Source organism: Peromyscus eremicus, chromosome 11 (assembly GCF_949786415.1).
Source record: "Peromyscus eremicus chromosome 11, PerEre_H2_v1, whole genome shotgun sequence".
Classification (NCBI taxonomy): Eukaryota; Metazoa; Chordata; class Mammalia; order Rodentia; family Cricetidae; genus Peromyscus; species Peromyscus eremicus.
The window spans coordinates 42,163,013-42,184,011 of record NC_081427.1 but is presented as its reverse complement, the minus strand read 5'-3'; the positions used below and the strand labels follow the sequence as shown (position 1 = coordinate 42,184,011).

Genomic DNA, 20,999 nt, shown 5'->3' with positions numbered 1-20,999 from the left:
CAGAGAAACAGAGCGACATGTAGCACGGCATTGGGAGAGTGTCCAAAGTGCTGCAGTAATACAGAGATGCTCCACAGAAGGAAGAGTCAACAATGGGCCATAATGATCTCCCAGAAGCAGGATGGAAAATCAAGACGAGATACTCTACTGGCAAATACGTGTAACAGCCCAGAAAACAAATGACTGGTTTGGGGAGACTGGAACAAGGCAGCCAGAGGAGGCTCCAGTACTGGTGAGGAAGATCATTTGTCCCCAGGTCTCCAAGCACTTCAGAATCTAGCATGTAAAAATAAATGCCTACCTATTGATGTTTGTTTACAAGAGCCAGGGCTAATACCACGGCTCATAACAGATGCCTAGCATGATAAAGGTCCTGTGTTCAAACTGATCCTCCAAATCACAAAATTAGTCAAATAAAAATAAATCATGATAATGGGACAGGTTCAATTTGGATCAGAAGTAAATCTGACTCTTCGGACTTCTTAAATTCTATGTGACAAGAACCTGAACTGATGTGACCCCCAGAATAAAGCTCATTTTCTTGTGAAAGCAAAGTAGCGCCATCTCTAAGAAGGCCAATTCAAAATCCAGGGAGAATATGTTGGCTTTCAAGGGTGTGGAAGGTCATTGCTTCTCTCTGGCATCCCAAGTAGGACCTTGTAAATCTTCCTGGAGATAGCCTTTTCTTCTGTTCATATGAATATTCATCACCTATATAAATAAATAAACCATGAGTTTCTGTCAATTCTAATTCAATAGCATCATTTGAGTGTATCTAATTAACTTAATCCTCATGTAATTGCCCTAATTGAAACTTGTATAATCTCTCATGTTGATTACTACACCAAACTCCTAGCTGGCCTGTTTTCTCAAGGATTTCTGAACACGGCCTGTGTTTTTCTGGTTCCTATCTTTGCATGTTACTTACAAATTTAGTGGACAAGTGTTTCCTCAGAACTCCCAGTTCTTCAGCTTAGGCTCAGGAGCAAGTCCAGTTGATCTGGTGTTCCTCTGCCTGCAGAAAGGACCATGTCTTTCATCTTCTTTAATCAACTCTTTAACCATTAATTTTAATCATTACATCTTCTACTCAGTTCAGACACTTGCTGTGTACTGCTGAATCTGTCAGAATCGTAGAGCACTATCATGCCTCTGCTTTTACCACCTTCAAGTGTCTGTCAATACCCAGGATCCCACAGGGCATGGTTGTCTATACAAGAGTAGGTGTTGTAATTTGTTCTAGGGTCAGGAAATCGTGTGTCACTATTCTCTTGTAGTAGTTGCTTGACTAAACTTAGAAGTCCAATTCCAAGTTAATCTCCCTTTTATCCTTTATAATCAATAATAGAAACTCCTTCCCAGTACTCAGAGAGAGGAGAGGGGAAAGCATTAAGCAAAGTGACAGGCTGATTTGCCACATTACTGAATAGGAAGGATGAGGTAGCAGTAAATGTGGCTGTTGGGAAACAACAAATTTAACACAGACTCCACAGACTAGTCAAGAGGTGGGTGAGGAGAGTCCTAGCTGGTGATCATGCTGATCATCTTTCATATTCCACTTGTTCTAATTTGGTTCTCGTTTTGTTTTTAAATGATAACAGGGTAGTTAGAGAAGCTCTACTTCTACCAACCTGCCATGAGAATTGGAATGGGTCCCTACAGGCTTGGTTTATTTCTTTATAAAGTCCTTTCTTCCTAGGAGTAGACAAAGTCATCACATGGTGCCAGTGGATACATAAAAGGAACCTTAAGAGTGCTTGTGAAGGTGGGAACAACCTGAGCCAAATTAGCCACCACACCACACCATGCACCTTCCTGAGTAGCATATAGACACTCAAAAGCAGTAATCCTTGGAAAATCATGAGCCTGTCTTCTAACCCAGTTCGTTGCATTTTGTTCTTACTCAGTCACCTTGAATATTCAACTGGTCAGTACATTAAGGACAATTAAAGAATGGCAAATGACATGTCCATACCTAGGACAGGTTGCTAAACAGGGATCAGCGACCTCTGTCCTTCAAAGCTACATCTCAATAGAATGGTAATACCAGAATTTGGTCAGCTAAAGCCTAAGAATGGCAAATTTGAGGCCATCCTGGGCTACATGGGGATACCCTATTTCAAAAACAGACATAAAAATAACAGAAACCAACCAAACAAAACAAAACTACTTTATTTTTAGGAGAATGTGCATCATCACAAACTAAACGTGAGACAGTGAGGGTGTCTCCAACCCCCAGTCCTTTACAGGAAGCCATTCCTAGATCATCTACAGAATTTCATCACTAAAGGTGGCATGTTCATCCTACAGACCGGAGTCCTCTGGGAAGTCTCACAGGGGTACAGGGGTCCCCAGAGCGTCTCAGACATACTGTGAACGTTGCCATGTCCTTCCCTAGCTGGCTGTTACTTGAGCTATCGTTCAGATTCTTCAGTAGAAATCAAAAGCTGACTCATTCCATCTCCACAGATGGAAGAAAAAAAGAAAAGTGACCAAAGAAATTTTACAACTGTTTCCTGGCCTGGGCCCTTATTTATTGTGAATCCTGGGAAGGGTGTGCAATTTTGCAAGCATTAGAGAATGGTCTGAGGAGCAGTTTCTAGCAAATTCTGCAATCGCTTGAAATTTAAATCCTGAGAAACATGTTTCCTGTGATGTGAGAATTGTGCCTGAGCTCACTGAAAACCAGCTGTTCGATTTCTCTTGACCACTGGGATTCCCTGATGCCCTTTGTATTATTTCCAATTTCCATCTGGAGCATTGGCATTGCCTTGCTTTCCTGATTCAATTTCATATGTATATTTCTTTCTATGTAGATTGAATTGCACCTCATAGTTTGTTTTGAGCACACCCTGAGAGGAAAGAAAAAAAAAAGAGTTCATAAGTAACCCATCCCACGGTTAATTAATTCCCTTACAGCCAGCAGCTCATGGTTCTGATCCCACACTAGAAAATACATTTTTACTGTCTGCTCCTGAACCTGTGCTGGGATGGAAACTGTGTAGTCCAGATGATATACCTGCCTCCAGCAAACTTTTAGAGTCTGATGAACTCCGTCATTGAGAGACACTCAGAAATTAGGGCAGCCTTACCTTTAAGCCCTTTGAAAGCATCCACCCACACACAGACTTTGGAAAATGCCTTGGCAGGTTAGGCACTCCAAAAAGTGTGTAGTGAATTGCTTTCTACAAACTGCACACACAGTTCCTCTGGGTAATGTGCAGACTGGCACAGTCATAGCAGACTCTCCTAATGGCACTTTAATTGGCATGCGTTTAACTGAAGTTTTTCAACCATAATTTGTGCCACCGATTTGTTTTCTAACCCTGTGCTTTTACTAGGCTCTAGAACAAACACACTCAAATGGGAAAACAGCAAACACCCCTGTAGAAGGCACATACAACAAAGGAAAGTTGTGATTTGGGAAAGGAGAGAGAAGAGTTGAAGAACAGGCTGAATTATTAATATTTTCCATTGTTCATTGAATAGCTAAGCTGACAATAGTCATTGTGTTCACAGACTTTTATTGTAACTGGGATTTATTGTATTGGGTACTAGGATCTGGGAACACATATTATCAAAGAAACAATCTCATACACAATGGCTGGCTTCCCAGGCTGTATAAAAAGCCCGTTTAACTCATAATGTAATTTGGATGAATGATGTTATTGCATAAATATTTTTCAACTGTAATAAATATTTGAACAACTCCAAACCTAACATCTTTAAACGTAGATACAAAACACTAGTAGTCTGTAGCTTTAAGAATGAAACGAATAGCACACTGTCTGAGTTATGGTTGTAGACAGTGTGGAAGAGCTTCTGTTTGGGCCTTTTGTCCCTTCCGAGGACTCTGAAGGCTGAAGATAATTAACTATACATCCAGATTTTGCTAGAACTGGTCTCAGAGATTTTCTTTTCTTTTCTCCTTCTTTTCCTTTTTGATGAAACTGTCTCAACTACCAGTATTGTTTTCCTATCTATTAAAACAACATTACTGATTATATGTGTGTATAGATGCATCCACTATTCCTTATGTAATCTATATGAGTCTATGTCTGAAAGTGTCTATTCTTTTCCACTGTTCTGTATACTCTTTCTTGGCCAGCATCGTTCAGTCTTTGTCACAGTAGTTACATAGGACTTTCTCGCTGCGTATCAGCTATAATACTTTCTTGGTTTTTAACCTGTTAATATAATGAGCAATGGTTGATTGGGGGAAATTGAAACAGCTTAAAACTGCTGGAATAAACCCCATTGTTAAAGGTATGCAGTAATTTTTACATATTGACAAATCAAATGTAGTTTGTTAAGGATTTTTTTGAGGGAGAGGGTTTCTGAATTCATTGGGAGTATTGTTTTGCAGTGTTCTCCCTCTCCAATTTGGTTTCAGTATCAGGATAATGTTAGTTTCACAAAACAAGTTCAGTCTCTAATATTTTCTCGAAAAGACCATATAGAATTGACATTAATTCTTCTTACATATTTGTATGAGTCCCCCGGCATAATCTTCTGGGTCTGGAAATTCTCCAAGAAAGTTTTAAATTACAAATTCAAATTTCTTAATAATTAATTTTAACTGTCAACTTTGTATTAGGCAATTTGTAGTAGTTTGCATTTTACAGTCAATCTCTTCCATCTATGTTTTAAATTCATGCATATAAGGCAGGTCAACCTTTTTTTTATGATTCTTCTGGTACCTGCAGGGTTTGCAGCAATATTTACTGTTTCATTCCTGGCATAATGATTTGACTTTCTTTTTTCTTTGTTAGTTGGACAAGTTTGCCCACTTTATGAATCTTTAAAGAGCCAATACTTTGTCCATTGATGGTGCAGTTTTCTATTTTTAGGATTATGTACTTTTTTTTCTTACCGTATTCCTCTCTTCTTCCCTGCCTTGCCTTCACGTTCTTCTTTCAAGAGCCTGAAGACGTGGGCACTCATGGACTCAGAAACACGGCGCCTCTCCTCTCCTCTGCGCATGTTCCGACCACATGTCGAAACCGTTAACTGCCCACTCTGTGTTTCTATGGCAAGGCGCAAGTTTGCAAACACTGCTGTTTTTATTCCGTTTAATTCATTTTCAAACTTTCCATCATCATTTCTGCAGTTTATAGATTATTTATGAGTGTATTATTATTTTCAAACCTCTGGAGATTTTCATGTTATCTTTTTGTCCTTTCAATTCCATTCTATTGTAAGCCAAGCACACGGAATATCAAGGGTTGCTCTGATTCTATTAACTGAACTTTTTTTTTCCACTTTCTATTTCTTATTTCTAGAGTTTACATTTCTAGGGTTTAGTTCTCTTTGCTGTTGTTATTCATTTTTTAAAATTTTTTGTTTGTTTATTGTTGGGGGGGTTGTTCGTTTTTGAGATGATAATTTAATTACAATATTTCTCCCTTTTTGTCCCTCCAAATCCTCCCATATATCCCTCCCCTCTCTCCTTCAAATTCATGCCCCTTTTTTCCACTAACTCTTATTCCATGCATATACGTATTTTTACGTACATACACAGTCCTGAACCTAAGCTGTTGAGTCCATATAGTTACTTGTAGGTGTATTTTCAGGTCTCATCTGTCAACATTGGACAACTAATTGATGTGTTCTTCCCTGGGGAGGCCCACCTCTCCCTCCTCACCCCACAGCCCGCTTTTCTCAGTTGTCTATAGTTCTTTGTGTGGAGTTGAGGCTTCATGACTGTCCAGTCCGTTCTTTGTTGACATCCTTGTTCAGCTACCATGTGGGCGGTCCTGTTGGTGACACTTTGTGAGTACAACTTCTTTGTATCACCTAACTAACTGTTGCTGTGTGTGTGTGTGCCTTGGATATTTATTGATTTGTTTGAATTATGGAAGTGATTACCATTGAATCATGTTTTACATGGCTGCTCTAGAACCCTTTTCAGATAACATCTCTGCCATTGCATCCTCGTCCTCTGCTCATCATGTACTTCCTTCCTGTATGAGAGCTTTACCAGTTCTTGATATGAGAAGCAATTCTTCAATTGAAACCTGGGTGTTTTCACATTATTTAAGGAGACTCTCAGTGATATTTCAATCTTTCAGGTTTGTTTTGCTCCTGCCTGGGAGATTAATGGCTGATTATCACCAAGCAGGTGTTGAAGGGCACATGCATTTGGTCTTTGCTTATATTTGCAGGGCTGGGAAATCCTTATTGCTGCTAATCAAACACTGGAGTTTGATTTTCCCACATGGTTGCCACTGACACAGTGGACAGGAAATGTCTTATTACCAGACAACAGAAGCTCCTTGGCCTTCCCTGGCACTATCCTAGCGAGCACTGAAGAACTTTGGACAACCTCATGAGATCACGGCTTACCAACTCAGAGTCCAAGCCCAGCTCTGGTCCCAGAATTTCCCCTCTGCACTGTGGCATTTGTATAAATCAGGGAAGTGATGGTTTAACAGATTTCTCTCTTCCTTGGTTCCCTCTTTCATAGTATTTTGCTAAGAGAAATCGTGCTTTGGCTGGTTTTTCTTTCTGTTTAGCTTTTGTTTTTATTTTTGTCTGCATTCATTATTGTTTCCAGGTGGCTGGTTTCTTCAGCTCCAAGTCTGCCATAAATGAGGCAAGAAGAGCATCCAGGGATCTCATGCCTTTATCGCCCTCAGATCTAAGCTCCCTAGCCAGTCTACCTTGTCATCTCTAAGCTTTGGAGTTTTTATGTGTTTTTTTTTGTTTTGTTTTGTTTTTTGTAGTTATAATGTCTACAGTTTTAAGTTGTACTTAGATGGAGAAATAGAAAGAAATGCATCTCTCCATTTTCTTTGGAAAAATTTGTAAACCCCAGGCACAAAGTTTTTATAAGTGATCTTAAAGGAGGCATTGAACACATTAATGACTTTAATGTTGGACTTTGAACTTGGCCTTGCCATTAAAAAGCCATTCCCTTAAGTTTAAAAAAAATGTTCATCAGGCATTTTAGTAATTGTTCATATTGTAACAATATTCACCCCAAGAACTAAAATGAGCTTTGTTGACTTTCTTTAAATAATTAATTCTTATATAACTTTTTCTTGTACTTAGTCCTTTTGATCTATCATATCCTAAAATTTATGGCAATTCTGTCCCTTCCCCACTTCTGATTTCATCTTCTCTCCTAAACTGTATGAAAAATTACAGGTTTGAAAAGGAGCAGTGAAACTTCCTTCCAGGTCAATCTCTCACTAAATAATAGTGGAAATAGACACAAGAGCTAAGACGGGAAATGCATATGTATTTAAAATTCAGTCAGTTCTGTGATATTCCACTCACATGTATAAATGTCTTTGTGATAACTGTGTATTAATTCCCTCAGAACATCCTAGACTTTAAAGATAATTTGCAGCTTCAAACACTCTGTATTGTCAAAACCTAAGGCATTTTTTAAAAGGCATATTGTAGCTAGAGTTTTCCTGCGTGGCCCACGGTCAGGGCAGATCTCTCTCACCCGCCAGTCCCACAGCCGCTTAGACCCGACCAAGTAAACACAGAGACTTATATTGGTTACAAACTGTATGGCCGTGGCAGGCTTCTTGCTAACTGTTCTTATATCTTAAATTAATCCATTTCTATAAATCTATACCTTGCCACATGGCTTGCGGCTTACCAGTACTTTACATCTTCCTTGGCCTGATGGCAGCTGGCAGTGTCTCCCTCACCCAGCTTCCTGTTCTCTCAATTCTCCTCTCTGTTAGTCCCGCCTATACTTCCTGCCTGGCCACTGGCCAATCAGTGATTTATTTATTGACCAATCAGCAACACATTTGACATACAGACCATGCCACAGCAGCATATTTCAAATATTACAGCAAAATACTGGAGGTGGGAACACAAGTTATATTGCTTTGCATGAATTTGCTGGTAATTACATAATGGATATGATTAGCTGTCCATTTTTTTTATGTATGAGCCGTTTATGTAGGGCTAGGGTAGTGCATTTCTGAGTTTCTAGGATAAGAGTTGCTGGGTGTCTCCTTCATCAGCCTGCAGGCTCCCAGAAAACAAAAAACAAAAAAACAAAGAAGAGCCAGGGTACTTTCTTTAGAGACTGGTCTGCAACAGATAGTCAAAATGTTTACTGAAAACTGGGTAACAAAATGGTATTCTGTGATCGCTGATATCTCTAGGATTAATGTTGAAGAAAAGTCCCTTTATTGGCACAGAGGAATATGTCTTTGAGATAAAAGGGCCTTAGGAGAAAGCCATTTTCCATCACTTTAACTCCTACAAAAGGAAAAACCGTAGATAAAGAATTGCAAGCCCAGCTTTCCCTTGCAAATGACAGGGATGTATTTGATAAACATGGGTGCACACCAGCCAGCGTCTCCCTTCTCTATCCACTCCTTCCCCTGCTCCCTAACTGTTGACACTGGACAGGCTCCAGGCCCACAGCCGAGCCCACTTCAGAAGTGCTCACACATTTCTCACGTGGCTACGAATATACTGATCTGGTAAGCAGAGAGTCTGGAATGCTGTTTTTACTCAGATTCCAAGGGTGTCTTTTGATCCTTCCGAGGAGACAAAATGCCACCAAGGACTTCAGATGAGACTGTCACAACCGACTCCTTAAAGGAGAGGCTAAAGTTAACGCTCAAACTTCACGGCCCTCACCATACCCTCACTGTTCCTCCTGCCCGGTCCTTGTGTTGCTGCAGGTAATGAGGACAGGGCCAGTACCTCTTAGAGTGTGCTCCTTCATAGTCAATCCATCTTCCAACACACACACACCATGCACACTCCCACACATACTCATATACACACACTCATACACACACACATCATACACATACACTCACACACTAACACACCACACACTCACACACTCGCGTACACACACATCACATACACACCATACCCACTCACATACACACATTCACATAGTCACACCCACACTACCCACACACTCACACAATAGTCCCTACACACACCAGACATACATACTCAAACACTAACACACACAACATACACACTCACATACACACATATCACACATTGACACACACCACACATACTCCCACACACTCACACATCCACATACACACTACACACACTCACACATACACATACCACACATACATAGTCACACACTACCGCACACACTGCAAACATACTCACGTACACACACACCAAACACATATGTACACATACTCAGATACACTCATGCACTCATGTGCATGTATTTGAAAGCGTGTGTGATATTGATCATTCTGAAATTGCATGAAAATCAGTAAAGTCTGTAAAATATTCCAGTTTTCTAGAGATAGAGTATTTTATGTTTCATTGCATTTTAAAGGACTCAGAAATGTGGATAAATATATAGCACAATCAGTCAACTAACACAGAGATGTAAGTATTTGGGAAAATAAAATGTCCGGTGCAGAAGGGCTGATGCAGACAGACTAGCTTTCCCGCTTCTCTCTAGCAGTTACTAGCAGCCTTCAATGATGGGAGGTAGAGCTGTATATAGGGCTTCTTCCCAAATAGATGCTGTCAAGTGATATTACAATAAAATCTCTGCTGTATGTACAAACAAGTGTTGACAAGCAAGATTGAGAGTACTTTAAAAAACGTCCATCTGCCAAAAGGAAACAGCAGATGGAGAAACTGTTACAATGCAATTCTAATGAGACTAGGTGGGAATACTTGGAAGGCTGTGTGGCAGTTCTCAACACAGGCACAGTGAACATGTACCTCCTTAACAACACACTATTTAACGGGGCCAAACCAACTCAATAAAACAGAAATAGCTTTCTTTGTAATTCTGCCAGTGGGATTTTTGGTTCAAATATTGTTCAATAGAGTAACTTTAAACCTATGTAGTTCATCTGTGTTGATAAGAACACAAACTGAAGACCAGATTGAAGATAGCAGAAATGAAAAGTGGGGGTTAAGTGATAGACATACTGAATAAGGAAGGCTTTTGTGAAGTATGATAACTAGACCGCCTCTACAAAACACTTTATAATGTAAGATAACTATATTTAAGTTTTTAGAGTTGGCAAATTATCTGAAAATAAAACTAAACATGAAGGATGGACGAAACAGAGATGTAAACTGTTTCAGAGATCACCTTGAAACCAATTTGTAACAGAACAATAATAGATGATTGACTATAGGGATCATCATATGCTATCCCCAAATATGGTACCCCCAAGTATGTGACTTCTACATAAAGATTATTTTGAGCCAGAGGCAAATTGAAATCAACAGATGGCTGAAGAGACCTACAATTAGCTTCTCTTATTTAACTAAAAGCAAAATCTTTTGCAAAGTTAGCCCTTCCAAGAATCCAAGTTGATGAATTTTATAGCCATGAGACAGATGGAGTCAGCACCGAGATAGACCTTCACGTGGACCTTCACATCACATCAAACCTCCAGCCGCCAATTCCCCTCATGCATTCTCTCCTACAGCTTACTGCCCTCAAAAGCCAAAACTCTTCTCCACTGTCTTGTCCTGTCCCTGAGAAGTTACTATTTGGTAAAGATGCTGTGGAAGTCTAAGTCTAGAGTGGTACTCTCTTCAGCTAATCTTCATCACATTCCTCCTAAGTGATGTGCACTGTGTAGTCAATAAACTATTTATTAATCTTTCTTTTGGCAGTCTGATTTCACATATCCCTTGCTAGTGACCAGACAGGAAAAGGAAAAGAGCTCCTTTTGAAACTATAGGGAAAGAAATGATTTTGCCTGTACCCTCTGAGGGTTGCTAGCAGAACCTAAGAATTCATCTGACCTAATACAAATTCATAGGAGAAAAGCACACATCCTAACTTTACATGTTGTGGGAGGCACCCTGAAGAAATAAAGACCCAAAGGAGCAATTCACGTGAAACACTGAGCAGACAAAGTGTAGTAAATTATGAAAACGTGACAAGATAAAAGGGTCATGGTAGTTGGTAGTAGAAAAGTAACCAGGCAGATAAAGGTTGTTCGTAGTCCTCTCAGCTTTAATGTTTCATCTCTAGGTACAAGAATACCATTTGCCTCCTACACTTTCCATATGATGCTTCTATCTCTTGCTTTGGAAGGCATGGGGAGCTCAGGATTTCAGCAAGGCCCCTGGTGTATTAAAATATCTGGCTCAAATAATCTTTATGCCAACATTGCACACTTTTAGGGCAGAAGGAACACACTCTACCATCCATCAGTTCCCTGCAGAGCTGATGAAGTATGGCTAGTCTCCTAATGGAATAAATGCTATGGAAGAGTATTCAGAGTCCAGCCACCTGGAGCCAAAGGACAAAAAGTTAGGAAGGATTGGGAATGTAATATAGTAATGTGTTCTTTGCTGAATTTCTTACTACTAGAGAGTGGAGGCTCAGAGACCAAAATATGGGAGCTGTATGTAGTGGGCCTTAAAAGGAGTAAAAGTGGGTAGGGCATATGCACGGAATACTAAGAATTATTTGCTAGGGGCGTGGAGAGAAATCTCAGCAGTTCAGAGCACTGGCTGCTCTTCCAAAGGACTCACGTTCACTTCCCAGCACTCACAGGATGGCTAACAACCTTCTGTACCTCCAGTTCTGGGGAATCCAAGCCTCCTTCTGGCTTCCGTGGGTACTGCACATATGTGGTGCACAGACATCCATGCAGACAAAACACTCATACACATAAAAATTTTTAAAGTTACATTTTAAAATGGAGAGGTATGATTCAGGGAGATGCCTTCTCTGTAAACTATAACACTATGGCTCTTCAAGGCCCGATGGCCATACATTCTTCTTTAGTTACAACTGATTCAGGTGTGTCACATCTGAATTCCAAAGAAGGGATCCCTTCAAGAGGGTCTAGAGACTGTGCAGCTAATCAGAATGAGAGCTAAGCTCTTGAACTTTGAACCAGCCTTTGGTGCTCAAAGGACAGGAGGTATGTCTGCATTTCTGGTGTCTTGTATATTTAGGCTTGTTCTACACGTTCATGAGCAAGCAGAAGTTAATCTCGTGAATCACTACAGCCCAGAAGCCAGGGTCTCGGGAGCACAGTCTCTATATCCTACACTCATCTGGATCTGAGCAAGCACGGTGAATCTGACAATTAAATTCTCTCTCCCAACTTTTTTGTGAACAGTGAGAAATTTCAACAAATAGCCCCTTAAAATCTTCAGTTTTGGAAATATATAACTGGATTCTGATCTTAATTTTTTTTCACTAAAAAAACATACCATTATAAAATAGTTGACATATACAAGGAAAAAATTAAAATATTCTTGTACCTTGCCCTCTTCTTGTGGATCCAGTGGAAGAAAATTAGGTATGCATGTCCCCATGTGGCTGTGTGCCATATACCATTGAGGTGATCATGTGTAAATAATTAGATGGATTAAAGAGAACAATACTGAATGTGTAATCAATTAGAAAAAAAACAAGAAAATTATTGTTCTAGAAATACATGCTTCCTTAGAAAACAGGACAAAAGTTTTTATTTCATAAATAAGTTAACAGTGTGGTAACATTAAGGATACTGGAACAAACGCAAACTTTAGAACTCATTGGAAACAGACCTTTCATGTTCAAGTGGCAAAGATTGTTTGGATTAGAAGGTAATGTAATACAGCCACGATCAATTTATTATATCACCAGCTCTTTCTCTCCAAGCATTCCTAAAATTAAAATTTGTAAGTGTGTCCAGAGCACGGTGATGCATCTGTTTCTTATTCATTTACATCTTGTTTGCTGTGCTGTTTAATGTGAACTATTAGAAGTTCCAGAAGGTTTGAAGCTTTAATGGGGAATGCTAGGTTTTCTTTTTTCCCCCTTTGAATACTGAGAAAGTTCTAATTTAATTTGAAATTGAAACTCAAAATCTTGGCGTGGACTTGGAGAGCTGGGACCACTCATCCTTCATCCTGTACTGAGGACATCAAGATGACTTCTCTGCCAGCCTGGTGAGCATGTCAGTGGCTCTTTTTTAATGTGAGATGCGTGTTTCACTGAGTCCTGTGATTTCACTGCACAGTAGCAAGATTTCTAAAATTAAATCTGAAAACTAAAATGAAACATCAGAGCCAAATTGGAGAAAATAAATTCTTAAACTGATCTAGACATAAATTAATTTTAACTTTGCAAGAGTCTAACTACTCATCTAACTCATTCTCAGCATTGTAATCAATGCAAAACAAATTCAGCAGCCCTAATGTGACAAGCTGTAAAAAAAAAAAGGGGGTGGGGGGAATGTTTTTTTCTTATTCCAAACTTAGGGAAAGCAGAATAATTCCAAGGCCTGGAAAATCAAAGGAAAGAATGATATCAAATCCTCTACTAAAGCTTATGCTGATTAATTTATCCTTTATTCATGTTTTATCCCTCAAGCTATCAATCAATTGGGATGAGTTTCAAAACATCTCACAGTTCTTTCTTTAAAAATATTTACATATATTTATTTAGTTAGTTGTGTGCATGTGTGTGCACATGTGTGTGCATGTCATGGTATGCATGTGGAGGTTAGGGGACATCTTGGGGGAGTTGATTTGTTCATTGTACAATGTGGATTATAAGGATTGAACTCAGGTCTTTAGCTTTGGCATCAAGCTCCTTTACTTCCCGAGCCCTCTTATCCACCCACTGACTTGTGTTTCTTAACAGTAACTTGTTTAAATATGTCAGGTTGCCAAAATAAAAAAGTTTAAAGAATAAACAGACAAATCAACATTAATCTTTTAAGAGTAAATGAATGCACTGGTTACTTTTGCAACTCTGTGACCAAATATCTGACAGAAACACCTTACGATTCACTTTATGTCATAGTTTCCTACAGACTCTAGTCCATAACGGCAGGGCTGTAGGCAGCAGGAATGGCTCCATCCATTGCAGCGGGAGCATGAGACAGCAGGAACTTATTCACAATATGACCAAGCAGCAAGCAGAGAAAATAGACCGGAACAAGCAATAGACATAACCTTCAAAGGCCCACCCCTAGTGACATACTTCCCTGAGCCAAGCCCCTTCTCCTCCAACAAAGGTTTGAGAGAGAGAGAGAGAGAGGGAGAGAGAGAGAGAGAGAGAGAGAGAGAGAGAGAGAGAGAGAGAGAGAGAGAGAGAGAGAGAGATTTTTTTAATTAGAGTCACAAATTTGACAGAATATTCAAAACATGAGCCAAGGGGCGGGGTGTGGCTAGACAAATCCAAATCCTAGTAAAGTATGTGCCCTCAAAAATAGAATGCGCTACTTTATGTCTAGAACTGTGCTCATATCTCTTTTCTTTCTATTACTAGTTCTCTAAAAAAGAGTTTCAAAGAGATACATCCCTTAGGTAGATTCTACCTAATGTCTGTGGAGTGTGGAAGCTGAAGGGACAGCAGAGAAGTGACATCAAAATTATAGCAAAACCCAAGTCGTGGAGAGAGGCAAGCCTAGTAAGGGTGCTGAAGTCTCCGCTGGCACAGGCTGCAAGGGGGATGAATGGAGGCTTGGCATGACTCAGCTCATACTTGAGGGCACTTGTTCTATGTTGCACATTCTCCTAAGGACTTTATGAGCATTAATTCACATAATCTTTAAAGCATCCAGTGCAGTGATAAATACCCACATCCCCCACTTTTTTCAGACACAACATAGACATAGAAAGGTTCGATTGCTTGTCCAAACTTGTTCAACCAGCACGCTGAAGCCAGGACTAGAATACTAACCATCTGGACTAGGAGTCTGTGCCCCTTCCTTATCCACTGGGCACCAAACTTCATCATATTGGCTTTAGGGAAGATGCCAAATGATGGAGGACTGGGGTCTAGTACATCTGAAAAGTTCAGTTTTCTAAATCCTTGGAGGGGGGCCATCGAATAGGGAGACCTTTCTGTCACACTGGCTGTCGTGTATTTGTTTAGTATGATTTGTCATCTACCAATGAACAAACCAACTTCTAAAGTATGGTATATGCATTCCAAAAGCCTGGGAAATACAAAGTCAGGTTTTGCAACTCAAAGAATTCCTTATTCCCAAATGCTAGCCACAAGAAGATGAAAGCTTTAGCGTGGCCATTCTATCATCTAAGGCCATGCTGAGAGACCAGCAAATGAAATCCCCTACCAACACAAGTACTTGAAAAATGAAGGTATCAAAACAATTAAATCTGGGGGTTCTAGAAGACAGAGGAGTTGGGTTTTTTTTAGTGCAGCTCCTATTTTAGTGTAACACATTTAGGGCAGTTTCATAACAACTTTCATGAAGGTTCAGATGCGTCTTCTTTCTTGTTGAGCAAAGGTGGGCCCTTGCCTAGAGGTAGAGTGACTTTTGTCTGTGCTTACTCTTTTTCTGTTTCCATCTGTGTGAAAAGAAAGTCTCAGAAGGAACTTAGTGTGTCTTATATCACCACTGGCTACTTCACCTACAGGAAGTGCGCCTAGAAAGGATTCTAGAAGTATTCAAAACTGGCTTGGTTTAGCTTTCAGATTCCATTAAAGCATGGAATACATGTTTGTGTTAAAGAGCCTGCAATAGGCTTCTAGGTAAAAATGCATGGCTGAATGGGGCTTATGGGTGTTGTGTGGCCTAATGATTTGGCATCTTGGAATCTTAACTATTCCCCACCCGCTTTTCTGGTCTGGAGTTGGCAGCTTGCACGGCCACACCCCCTTCCCCTAGCAAACACCTTCAAAGGTGAGGGCTGTTTTGCAGATGGCTCACACTTCCCTGGAGTCATATGAGGGAGAGGGCTCTCTTTCACTCTCTTCCTTGTCTGCAAACTGTCAGCACAACCTCAGAGAGTTGGCACAATCCAACGAGCTCACAGGTTTCAAGTCTGTGTCACAAAAAACCACCAAGAGCTGGCAGCCGATCAAAGAATTCACTGTCCTGCCATGGTTTCCCGCCCCCTGAGAAGAACAGAAATTGAACCCTCGAGTCATCTGGGAGAATGAGAGAAACTGGTTCACCCGGAAAACTCAGCCTCTTGCTGTTTTACCACAACCAATGCATTTCTTTTCTCCTTGGTTTAATAGAAGTTAATGGGCTAAGCCATCAGATTAGGTTCCCTTGAGTTCCCAGCAAAAAGTTGATGCTGATTCAGTGTAACTTGTAATGTTTCTGGACTTTATTGTTCCCTCAGTGACAACACAAAATGAGTCAAATAATAATTTTATGTTTATTTCTTATTATGTCAATTTATGCAAGCACAACAAAGACCTTTGTACTGTCTTAAAGTGTATGATTAAAGCATGGAGACCTTTTCCAGCTTCCGATATTCACTATGATGTTTCCTCTGCAGCTGCCATGCCTCCAACTGTTCTTTGGCCTGTGATCTTCAAACAAAGGTCATGAGGATGATGTGTGTGTTAGTGCTTTGGGGGAATGAGAATAGGAGGGAGCTGCAATGTAGAGTCTCTGTGTGTGGTGAATGTCAGTTAGTGAGTAGAGATGTAGAGAGCCTGCACTCTAAGTGTCCAAGACTCTGCCTTAAAGATTTCTTCTCTCTCTCTCTCTGTCTCACTCTGTCTCTGTCTCTGTCTCTCGCTCATATATATGTATGCATAACTGTATCTATATCTATACATAGATATACAGATACAGATATCACATGTATATGAGAGATAAAGACATATATGTATATGTGAGAGTACATATATTTGATAATATACTTGTATATATACAAGTATTTATATATAAGACATATATATACATATGTATTATATGTGCATGTACATATATGTGATTGTATATATCTATATATCAAATAGAGATTCAATTTTTTTTGTTTTCATTTAAGATATACTGTAAACATATCTTCTCCATCTTTAGTTTAATATAGACGTTTAAATGAAGTCTTTCCTATTTTACTTATGAGGGTACAGAGGACTACACAGCACAAGGCTTTTATTTTGCTAGAAACACAAAGCCAGTGTCAGAATTCATAGCTCACCCTATAGGACTCTACATTACAGTCTTTGATTACCTCTCCACTCCCAACGTATACCTCCCCCAGAAACGTGAGGCAATTTCTTCCACCTATTGCTCCTTCAACTTCCCAGGCACGTGCTTTCTTCAAGTTGGTAAGACATTCACTGTTAAAAATAGAATGAATGGCATTTCAAACAGTTTGACAGGGTAGAAATTAGAAATCAAAGTAAGATGTTTTTCCTTTTTCAGAATTAAGTGTTAAAGTCAGGGCTTGGAGATGGCGCAATGGGTAAAATGGAGGTCTTCATTTCCACACAAACTTGAAGACCCAAGTTCAAATCCATGGAATTCACATAAAAGCCAGGTGGGTATATCAACCCACCTACAGTTCCAGGGCTCTGAAGACAGAGATGGGGATCCTAGAGTAAGCTGCAATGTCAGACTCGCCATATTGATGAGCTTTGGGTGCTATGGAGACACTTTCCCTCAAATAACAAGGTGGAGAGGAGGTCACATGTACTAAAAGATGTAGTTAGCATGTAGGTCTTGGTTCTGAGTTTGGCTTGGGGCAGGACAATAGAAGACAAATTGAATTATTGACTATTTCTGTGCCCTAATGCCACTTTTTAACATTTGATTCCTCTTCTGCCCACATCAATGCATAACTGACTCCCTCTTGCTAGGGAATCTACCATCTTGGAACCATCAATCTTTTATATTTCAGCCATACTACCAGAGACAATGTGATAGATTACTGCACCTATTTTTTTAAACAAACTGTTATTTTACTGGATAAATCTCAAAAGTAGCATTAAGTGTTGCTCATCCCTCCGATGTGGCTCCCCCTGTCATTAACATCTTCAATTGGCACAATTACTTGCCAATACCATCTTAGTAAGGAGTGAAGCCTGGAGAATGCCTCCCTCACGTAAGCCAGAATTTCTTCAGGCTTGATCTTGTGGTGGTCTTGTACAGGTAACCAATGGCACTACAACTGATGAGTGCCAGAACATGAGTTTGTCTGGATTGAATCTAACACTTTAATTTTACATTTAGTTCTGCATTCTACTTTGAGTTAATTTTCTGTGAAAGATAGGATGCCTAGTTTCTTCTTTTTATAATAGTTTCCTATCGCTTCTGTAACAAAATGGCTTAAATTAATACAGATGGATTATTTTATAGTTTTTGAAATCAGAAATCCAAATAAGGCCTCAAGAGGTGAAAAGGATATGCAGCTATGGCTTCCAGGGAGTCTGTTTGCTTAACTTTTCCAACCCTGGGCCCACCCGTATTCCTGGACATTTTGTTTCTTTCTTCCTTTTTTTCAAAGCCAGGGACATCACATCAAGTCTTTGCTGTCTGTTCTCCCTGCCTCTCTCTCTATTGCCCTGTTCTGCTTTTCCTGACCCATGTGATTTTACTAGGTACATCTGCATAATGCAGTGTAAATTCTTCCTAACCATGTCAGCTACGTATCGATGTTAATTCTATTTGCACCACAATTTCCAATTGTCAAGTTGCCCAAGGGATTCACAGGTTCAGGAACCAGTTGTTGAAAAGATCATCCTGCTCTTCATTTACATGGTTTTTGCCTTTAACAAAAGCAATTGGCTATGCTTGCATGAACTCACTGTAGGTTGAATTAGTATTTTCCTGGCATTCGATAATGTGAAAACACTTTTTTATATGCTTGTCTGGCAATTTCTTTTGTGAAGTATTTGTTCAGGTCTTGTCTCGATTTGTTCCCTTATGGTTGCCTTTTTCTTCTTTCATGGAGTGATTTACTCTGAACAAAAGACTTTTCTTACATATGGATGTGAAAATGTTTTCTCTCAGTCTATCACTTATTGTTTCACCTTTTAATTTCAGTACTGCAGATAAAAACCCAGAGCCTTGAGCAATGCTAGACAAGTACTATACTGCTTAGCTCTATTCCTAGCCTTCTATTACTTTATCTGAGAATTTCATGCATATATATATATATATATATACATACATATAATGTATTTTGATGAAGTCCCTACCTTTTCCCTCTCCTCCCATTGCTTCCCTATCACTTCCACCATATTTCCCTTCCAAATCCACGTGCTCTTTTTTTTAAAAGTCCACTGGGTCCAATTATTGCTGCCTGTGTGTGCATGGGTGCAGCACCATTTACCGGAACATGGGTCGCCTCATGAGGAGCTGCATCACTGAAGAAAACTGATCCCCCCTTCCCAGGATCCATCAACTGACAAGAGCTCCTCAGCTAGGGGTGGGAACCTCAAGATCCGCTCCCCCATCCAGGATGGACTTTGTGCAGGTATTCCGCGTGCAGTCACATGTGAGCAACGGAGCCCACGGTGTTGTCTGCCAGGGCCCAGTCATTCATGGCAAATACGCTTTGCTGCGGAACTACCTCTGTCTCTTACAGTCTTTCTGTCCCCTCTTCCGCACTGACCCCTGAGCCTTATCAGAGAGTGAATAAGCCATTCTTACTTTTGATTTAGGGACAGAGTTCCCCTGTGTATTCCAGGCTTGTTTTAAACTGTCTCTACAGCCCAGGAAAGTCTTGCTCTTATGATCCTCCTTCCTTAGACTGCTCAGTAGCTGGAATTTTAGGCCTGTGCTATCAGGCAAGCTTGCTTTCTTTCTTTCTTTCTTTCTTTCTTTCTTTCTTTCTTTCTTTCTTTCTTGTTGTTGTTGTATATATTTGAGGTAGAGTTTCACCACATCTCACACTCTGGACTCCAACTGTGTATATCCTCCTGTTCCTCCTCCCCCAGTATCAACAACAGGAATGCATCCCTCCCCAGCCCAGCTTTCTTTCACTTACTTCCTAATGTCCTTGATAAGGACAAGCTTTAGTCTTGACTATGTAACATAGTTTTAAAAGTTTTATATTTTAGTTTTGAAATTAGCACCTATAGTTCATCTTCAAATACATTTTATATATGCTATAAAGGAGGGAGCAGACTGGGTTTTAAACTACAATGCTCACTCTATCTAAAAATATTTCTTTAATGATTTGTATTGAATTGCATTAGCTCCGTTCTTGAAACTGAAGTCATTGTATTCTGCTCCATTGATTAATGTACCTTTACTTGTACCACTATCCGATCCTCCTTAATTACTACAATTAAATTATATCCTTAGTTACTTAAAGAATCTCGAAGTCTGCCAACATGTATCCTCCAGTTGGATTCTTCTTCAGGCCTACTTTAGGGGACAGATGTCTTTTCCATTTGAGTAGATGCTTTAGAATCAATTTGATAAATTTTATCTAAAACCTTCTCCAATTGTGACTGACAGGTATGGTGGTTTGAATAGGTATGGTACCCATAAACTTATGTGTTTGAATGTTTGGCCATAGGAAGTGGCACTATTAGGAAATGTGGCCTTATTGGAGTAGATGTGGCCTTGTTGGAGTAGGTGTGGACTTGTTGGAGGAAGTGTGTTACTGTGGAGGTCTCATATATACTCAAGCCATACCCAGTGAGACAATTGCTTCCTGTTGCCTGCAAATCAAGATGTAGCACTCTCAGCTCCTTCTCCAGCACTATGTCTGCCTGCACACCTCCAGGTCCCACCATGATGATAATGGACTAAACCTCTAAAACTGTAAGCCAGCTCTAATTAAACGCTTCCTTTATAAGAGTTGCTGTGGTCATGGTGTTGCTTCACAACAAGAGAAACCCTAACTAAGATGAGAGGAAACATCAGTTTATCATTCCTATTCATTTGGAATAGAAATTCATTTTCTTTAACTTCAAGCTATTAAGAACCAAATGTCCTAGTTGTGGAAAAATCTTTTTGCATATTGTGAAGATATGTTGCTTCCATTGATTTAATAAAGAGATAAATGGTCAATAACTAGGCAGGAAGAGGTTAGGCAAGACTTGTAGACAGGGGGAGAATTGCCAGGAGACACAGGAAGAAGCAATATGAGCATGTCATAATGAGGAAAGGTACTGAGCCACATGGTAAAATGTAGATAAGAAATATGGGTTATGAGTTCAAGGCCAGCCTGATCTACAGAGTGATCTCCAGAACAGGCAGAACTGTTACATAAAGAAACCTTGTCTTAGAAAACCAAAAAAAGAAAGAAAGAAAGAAAAAGAAATTTTGGTTAATTTAAGTTATAACAGCTAGTTAGTAACAAGCCTAAGCTATTGGCCTATC

General features: G+C 39.8%; 1 long non-coding RNA gene across 1 annotated transcript; it reads right to left on the bottom strand.

The window, feature by feature from the left end:
• Positions 1-442: 442 nt before the first annotated feature.
• Positions 443-1,101, bottom strand: LOC131921632 (uncharacterized). Its single transcript, XR_009382042.1, has 2 exons — positions 929-1,101; positions 443-711 (listed from the first exon to the last, which is right to left on the bottom strand). It is a non-coding gene; the product is annotated as an uncharacterized LOC131921632 (long non-coding RNA).
• Between the last annotated feature and the right edge of the window lie 19,898 nt (positions 1,102-20,999).